This window comes from Carassius auratus, unplaced genomic scaffold (assembly GCF_003368295.1).
Source record: "Carassius auratus strain Wakin unplaced genomic scaffold, ASM336829v1 scaf_tig00012829, whole genome shotgun sequence".
Lineage (NCBI taxonomy): Eukaryota > Metazoa > Chordata > Actinopteri > Cypriniformes > Cyprinidae > Carassius > Carassius auratus.
Genome location: NW_020524332.1, coordinates 25,064 through 33,138, shown reverse-complemented (window position 1 = coordinate 33,138; position 8,075 = coordinate 25,064). Strand labels below are relative to the sequence as shown.

General features: G+C 39.7%; 1 pseudogene; it reads right to left on the bottom strand.

Annotated features, from left to right (window-relative positions):
* Positions 1-1,448: 1,448 nt before the first annotated feature.
* On the bottom strand, positions 1,449-4,411 carry LOC113073723 (POU domain, class 5, transcription factor 1-like; annotated as a pseudogene).
* Between the last annotated feature and the right edge of the window lie 3,664 nt (positions 4,412-8,075).

Sequence of the window (8,075 nt, the reverse complement as noted above, 5' to 3'; positions counted from 1 at the left end):
AAAACAGGCAAATGCTGAACAGTGCAATTGGAGTGGGCTGGACAGTCTAAATGCATGCTTTTTAAAAGTTGATCTTTTAAATTGGGCAGCACTTTACAGTTGTGTGAAATGCTTAAAAATACATGAGAAGTGGGGGCAAATGTTTTCATCTAGCGCACACTTGCATAGAAAAGCAATGGGAAAGCAGTGCAGCAAAAATTTTTTCCTTGTGAATAGCCAAGCACTACACAGGTTACATGATGCAGTATCTTATTTGAATTCATACTGACAGCATCAGCAGCACCATTTGTGTATTAACAAATCGCTGAGCATTCCGGTGCACGTGTGCAAGCATAAAAAAAAAACCCAAGTTCTATTGCTATCGATGCTACTGGGGCCATGGTGCCAAACTGAAACCACAATGTGCAAACCTTGCTTCCTCTCCTGTCAACATGTCTATATATCCTGTGTACAAGGAATCTTGAAGGACGGAATAAATATATCCTGTGTACAAGGAATCTTGAAGGACGGAATAAAATGCAAGCAAAGCAAATAGATTTTTTGGGGGGTGGGGCCAAGTGCAAAAAAACTCAATATGCTTAATTTTTTTTTTCAGTGAATTGTCAGATTCATGGTTCGGTGTTGGATTGCCAGTCTGAACCCGGAAACATTGTTTTAAACCAAGATACTTTAGCTGTACAACAAGTGTTAAAAGCAACAGGTTGATTTTGTCCCAAAAACAAACAAGTAAGAGTCAATTGAAATCGTTTAATTGCTACCCAGTGATATTGTAGGTGTTGAGCAAAATTTCAATAAATTATCAAATGTGGCTTTTCATTTTACATTGCATAGGGATGGAGCATGCATGATGAACACAAAACGATAAAGGCACACTACCTCCACAGAGAGGCTTCCAAACTGGCAGCAAATCTCATCTATAAAATCACGCTGATATAATTACACTATAATTATTTTCAATTGTTGGCAAGAGTTGACGAGTGCAAGCATTTAGAGAAAAAAGAACAGTGACTGATGTCCTTTGCAAACAATCTAAAAAAAAAAAAAAAAAAAAAAAAAAAAAAAACCAATTTTTTTTAATATATAAAGAAAAGAAAAAAGTAATTAGTCAAAATACAAGTCTTGAATTGCTGCCAGTTCACATAGAAATTTGTGGAGAACTATCAAAGTATGAAGACAAATATGGAAATATACTTTGGAAATCAAATATTGAACAAGACAAAACATATGTACATTAAAAATTGATACAGGAGTCATAAAAACAACTATAAAAATTCATATCTGAAACTTTGACTTCATGTGCAAATGCCATTAGGCTCGTTAGTGAACAAGTCAAGTCTAAATCAGACACTATACAATCAGAGCGTCCCAAGACACATATGAAAAGAATCAAACAGATTCAAGTGTTTACATAAAAATGAACTCATATGGCTGATTTGATGCATTAGCCTGGATTGGAGAATCTCGATTTAAAATTTGGCAAACACCTGTTTAGCTGGTGAAGTGACCCACCAGTCCAGGGTGCAGGATGTTTTTAAAGACCTCCGGTCGGTGGAGGGATGGCATGTATAGGGCAGGGGCACCCTCCAGGGTGGGCCGGTCCAGGATAGCCTTGCCCTGGGAGGGTCGTGCCACCCATATGGGGCGGAGGTGGTGGACTCTGCTCATAATACTGTTCTTCAGCGCATTCATCATCAAAGGGCAATGATAGACGCTTCCCCTTTTGTCTACTGGTTGCAAGAACCACACCACGTACTACCTTAAAGAAGAAAAGAAAAATAAGAAAAATAGGCTCTAAAAGCACTGACGGATCTAAATATAATGAATCCAAAGACTTTGAGGCATGCCTACATCTCTCTCCAGGCCTAGTCATCAGATATATGCGTGATCTCCAGAGTGTTGGGTTTGGGGCACTTCACAAAGTACGACTCCAGAGCAGAACGGACTGTGCCTTCCAAACTAGTCCTCCCGCTTTCTTTTTCTTGTGTCTATGAACACCCGTTCAATTTTGTACATCTGGAAGATAAAATAATTAAATGGGCGATGAGAGACAAACTGTTTTACATGAGTATGCATGCAATAAAAGTTTTAAAAAACTATACAAAGTCCAATTAGGTATTGCAAGCACTTCTGGAACACTTTATGCTCACTATTCAATCACTGTATTGAACAGAAGGTTTATGGATGTATTACATAATGATCACGTTTTGCCAGGTTGTCTTGTAGCTTGATAGTCTACAGCAGAGGTGCTGCAAAATTCAAATAGCAAAAAATAAACAACAAAAAAAAAAGTAAATGCATCTCTCACACACATTCAACTTAATACATTTAATAAAATTGGTTTTGTTTACTTCTGATGTAACTAGTTGGTGCGATCACATATACAGTATGAAGTGTGAAATGGTCTAGTGTGTCACACCTGAAAAGCTCACTGTATACTACAGTATTTAGTAAACCGTTATAAGATCAATTTTTACCCGTTTCACGTAATAAGAGGCTACCTTAGTATTCTGTTCCTAACAGGGAAAATGGTGACAAAGTGAATAGGGCACAGAAGCTGAGAAGGCCCCAACTGAAGGCCCCGCCCTCCTGAAAGTGATTTCGAGAGGGCCCCATAGCAAAATTTTGTGAATGGGCCCATAATTCCATAGCGACTCCACTGATTGAAAACAGCCACCGTGTGCCCAAGTAAACAGGCAACGGAGCGGAGGTAAAGTAGTATCAAGTTCAGCGACAGAGGACACCGTTTTGAGCGCCCTCTACAGTAGTGTAGCGTACTTACATCCTGAGGGTTTTCGGAATTTTCCGCCTCAATCAACCACCTCTGGAGCAGCGGCTTCAGTTTGCACATATTCTTGAAACTAAGCTGGAGAGCCTCAAAGCGACAGATAGTCGTCTGACTGAACATTTTGCCTTGACACACACAGAGAAGGAACAAAAATAAATAATTTAAACCGTTAGCCTGAAACAAATGTTCAGTCGTACATTTAGTCCTAGGGTTCAGAGACCTCAAACTCACCATACAGGTTTCCAGCGCGAGCCCCACGTCGGCCTGCGTGAAGCCCAGAGTGATGCGTTTGTGTTTGAGCTCTTTAGCAAACCGTTCCAAATCTTCTGTGGTAAGATTCTCCTAAAAATTGTGTGAATGGAAAGTTGTTAATGTATACCCACAAACGACAAAGATCTAAATAAACATTTAATATAGGTCAAAAACCTCACCTCCTCCTCAGAATCACTGCACCCTCCACTGGACGAGCCGCTGCTCCTGGCTGCGCTTTGCGCCTGAACCCGAAGGGATGTTTTGCGCTGGGTCCCCGTTGAGAATCCCGGGCTTTCGAACCCATTTCCAGGTGGAGATGGTGACAGAGATGGGGATGATGCGGAGGGAGTCGGGGGAGCTTGAGAAATATTTGCAGGAGCCGTGATATGAGACAGACCAGGCCAAAACGAGGGGTTCCAGGGTGTGTAATAATTCACCCCGTTGGGTACGGATGGTGTCCCGGGAGTGAGATTATATTGTGACATCGGCCTGTTTTCTTCATTGGGGTATTCATCAGCATCCTTTTCAGTTTTTACCACAGCATGAATCTTGATTTGTTCCCTGGTTTCAGCGATAGGCGGGCTGATGTTCGCCGGCTGGGTGGTTGCCGTCGCACCCGCGACCTGCCCAGTGAACTCTGGTGCAGCAAACGGGTACCAGTGTTTAGGTTGCGCAAAATCACCGCCTTGCAGATCGTTCGTTTTAAAATCGCCTGAAAATGGAAAGAAGGTTTGGTGTGTCGCAGAGCGGCTGATTCCGTCAAAATGGCCTTTGTTTAAAAGCAGACTCGGATCCTGAAACATGCCGTGCGCGAACTGGAAGGACGCAGCGCCAAGTCCATCCAGGCCCGGGGCTTGAGGGTACATGGCCCTGTTGACCTCGTAGGGTCTGCAGTCCGGTCCTGTCGGGCTCTGCGCTCTCTCCGTCATCTTCTCAAATAATAATAATAATAATAATAATAATAATGTTTCAAGCGTTGAGGCTGTTGGTTTGATAATCAATAACCGGCGATCAGCAGCTCCATGCCAGGATGTTCTTGTGGAAATACCAGACTTACTAAACCAAAGTAGATTTCGAAGACTCAGATCGTGCGTGCCAGTATGAGCCTGTGTGGAGATGTGCGCAATCCTTGTGTGACGGCCATCAATTAGGCCTTCAGAACAGGATAAAACTCACCACACCAACTCTTCCAGATCTCAATTCTGATCCTGTCCCACACAGGTTTTCCTAATCAATCGGAGTTGGAGGCTGGAGTCATTAACCATCTCCTCTCCTATTGGTCACCTGAGACAATAAGTCACAGCTGACGGTGAATTTGTGAATGAACTTGGTTTTCTCATTGGATGAGGGCGTCTTTGGGAATGAGAGGTGTATCTTTATTTGCATTTTCCAAAAGTGCACAAATCATACATTTACTCTTATAAATATTTAACTTCAGTAAAACCTTTAAAAATTCATAAGATGAAATGCATAATAGGCTGTTAATCCAGCTTTCTTTTAGGTTGAGTATTTACAATACAAATAGCACTAGGCCTATTCACGTGTTTTATATTCATGCCACATTAAGTAAACTTTGTTTCAGTAACATGCACTTAATGAGCTTTCTTGATATTGAAATTATTGACATCCGTGGGAAAATTCACTTTCTTGTACTTGTTTTAAACTCCCTTTAGCCTACCACATTTAATTAAAATGTCATTTTTTTATTTAATAAACCACAATATATATTATTCAACTGTATAATCTGTAAAACTGCATTCACATGCATTTTTGCTGTTCTATTTGACCAAGAGAGACAAATAAAAGGTGAAATGTTTGTCTGTTGCTGATAAGCAATTGGATTACAAGCGTCACATCTCCCACCTTCACGCTGCTTCAATTACTGAAAGGAGCCGTTTATACATGCAAGAGCCTTTTTGGAAATCATATAATTTTAGTTCACCTTCAGTTTTAGACAATAAGGAATTAATTCGAAAAAAAAATTTACATGCTTAAAACGAAATGTTATTTATGACACGAAAATGGTACTTGATTAAAATCAAGACGTATGAAAATCATAATATATACATAAGAAAGTTGTCTCAGATTCATGGTGTGAAATCCTAAATTTAGGACATTTGATAATCCGATATTCAAAGTGCAAAAGTGTGCTCTCATATCCCCCCCGCCCCCCCCCCAAAAAAAAAAGAAAAAAAGAAAGAAAAGAAAATAGGCTACATATTGTTTCATTAGACGTGGTTTACAGTTTGGAAGAGCTCTGCAGACTCATCGATACAGCTGTGCACCCCCGACAGAGCCGATCGGTGCAGACTGCGGCAGGAAGACGCGCCGCGGGAAAGTGGATGGGGGAGGTATTGTGCCAGAAGAGCCCGAGGCCCCCCGCAGCTTTCAGATCCAGAGCTGCGATGGCCGGCCATTAGCTGCCTTTCACCAATGAACAATAAGTCCCAACCCTTTGATTCCACCCCTGCCCCCTCCTCTGAAACAAACACTGACACACTATCCCAAAGCCTCTTTTACGGTATAAACATGTACCGGAGTCTTATTGATACAGACCATAGGCCTACAGTCATAGTAGCGCCATGGGCTGTTTAATTTTTGACTGGATCGAAGACGATGCTGTGAGGGAAACAAGTGTTTTCTGTGGATTGTAGACTAGGCTGCTGTTCCACATACCAAATGTTCAGCTGACTAAACGTATTTCTGAAATAAATAAAAATACTAGGACCTTCCCAGCTAACTGGGATGTTCTCATAACTTTTACAGACATTTAAGTTAGATAAGGACAACATGTTCTTAAAGTAATGTTTATGTAACGTTCTTATAACTTTATTTAAATTTGCTATTGTCCGAAAGTTGAGAGAAAACGTTCTTAGGACAACATTCTAGGAATGTAATTATGATGTTATTTGAACATTCTCATGATGTTGAGAGAAAATATTATCAGACCATCTGCATCTAAGAAACGCTTTGCATAGGCTAACTTTTAACATTCTTATTATACACACACACACACACAAAATCATATTTGATCGTTCTTAGAATAGTAAGTGCTGCTTAATATATATATATTTTGGAACCTGTCATACCTTTTTCGAGATTCTTTGATTAATAAAATGTTTTTTAAAAAAGTATGCATTTATCAAAGTAGACTTTACTATTATTCTTTAGGAATTTAACACATCCTTGCTGAATAAAATAATTTATTTCAAAATAGGAAAGAAAAAAAAGTGCGGACCCCAGACTTTTGAACTTTAGTGTATATTGTTACAAAAGTTTTCCAGTTTAAATAAATGTCGTTCTTTTTAACTTTTTATTATAAATGAATAAATTAAAGAATAAATATACTGTTTCTGTAGCCAATTTCTGATCAAATATACGCAGATTTGATGAGCATAAGAAACTTTTTTTAAAAACCTGCACATAAAAAAAAAATCAAACTTATCCCAATCTTTTGAACGGCAGCATATACACCTCAGCAGTCTGCTTTCACTGCCATTCTGATCTCCAGTGATGTTTCGCCACCCACCCAGAGCATCACACACCATCAGTACAAGCACAGCCAACTCAAATCTACAACAATCAACCCCCTGCCTTCAAACACTCTCCTGGCCACAAAGACTAGGAAAGGACACACAGGAGGCCTCTGGGGCCAGTCAAAGCCTTTAAAAGACATCAAACCACTGCTGCAGGCATTGTGCTGGCCCATGGACTTGGCTGGGAATTGTTATGTAAAGTGCAGACAGAGGAGGAGAAAGTGGAAAGAGATGACACAGGCCCAGTGAGGGATGTCAGAACCAGGATTAGGCTGCAAAACACCCCAAAGTGGCTCGGTTTTTCATGCTTGTGTACTGTAAAATCTATAGTCGGCAAAACTTTTTATTCAGTGATATTACTGAATATTATTGAATCGGAAGCTCTGTAATATGGTGCAACAGCATCACACCCTTGTTTACACATAATGCATTCTGGGACATTTCAGAAGAAGGTTATGCCTGCATCAGCTGGATCAGAGTTATGCATTATATGGAGGAACCAAATGTTGTTGCTGATAAAAGGGCGTATATGTGGTAAAGTGTGTGTTGAGATGAAATGATAGCTCTGTGTTTGAAGATCAAAATCTAACGAGGAAGGAAATACAGGGAGAGCAAACAAGAAGCTCTTAAAAAGTGTCTTTACAAACAACCGTATAAATATCTGATCAAAATATTTAGGAAAAAAGTTGTATAAAATTACCGTTTAGAATTTCACAGTTGCTTTCTGATTCCACTTATATATCAAATATCGTGGCGTTCGAAGGATTAAATGGTGTTATTAACCAAAAATACCATAACAGTTTTTTACACATTGACTGAATTCAAAAGAAATATAAAAAATAACGTATTTTTATTTAAACTATTTGCCAAAGGTGCATTTTATATTTTATATAGTTACTTGGTGTGCTAAAATAAGTAAAAATAAAATAAATAAAAAAACTTTAAAAGGTAAATAATAAAAAAATTAATTAATAATAATAAATATTTAGACAAAAACAACAACCCTCTAATAGTATCGCAGTGACACTACAATATCACAGATATCAAATTATTACCAATTCGGAAGCTGATTTGCGTTTTTTTTTTTTCGTACCACTGACCCGGAGGTTTTAGTATCTGATAAAACAGGTATGTGGCCTCTCTTCCCTCTGCCCCATTCACTTATACAATCTGTCCGATGGCCTTTTGATTGCTCTTGACACCCTGCTGACGACTACTGCCTCTCTCCCCTCATATCTTGATCGGGTGGCCTATGGCTGCCTTCCTCACCATTCACTGTTACAATGGCCTTTAATGGCTCTCCCCCCACATTCACCTCATTGAGGCTGGATCTGTGATTCGTTCCTCTGAACCACACCTTATGGGGCAGTTAAGAGTCTTTACTGGGGGAGCTCGTGTCTCCCCTTGCCACATTCTGTTTAGATGAGCTGGAGAGGACAAACAAGCATTTCAGCTTCAGTTTCTTTCAGAGATCAAGTTATTTCAGCTTCAACCTAAAACGA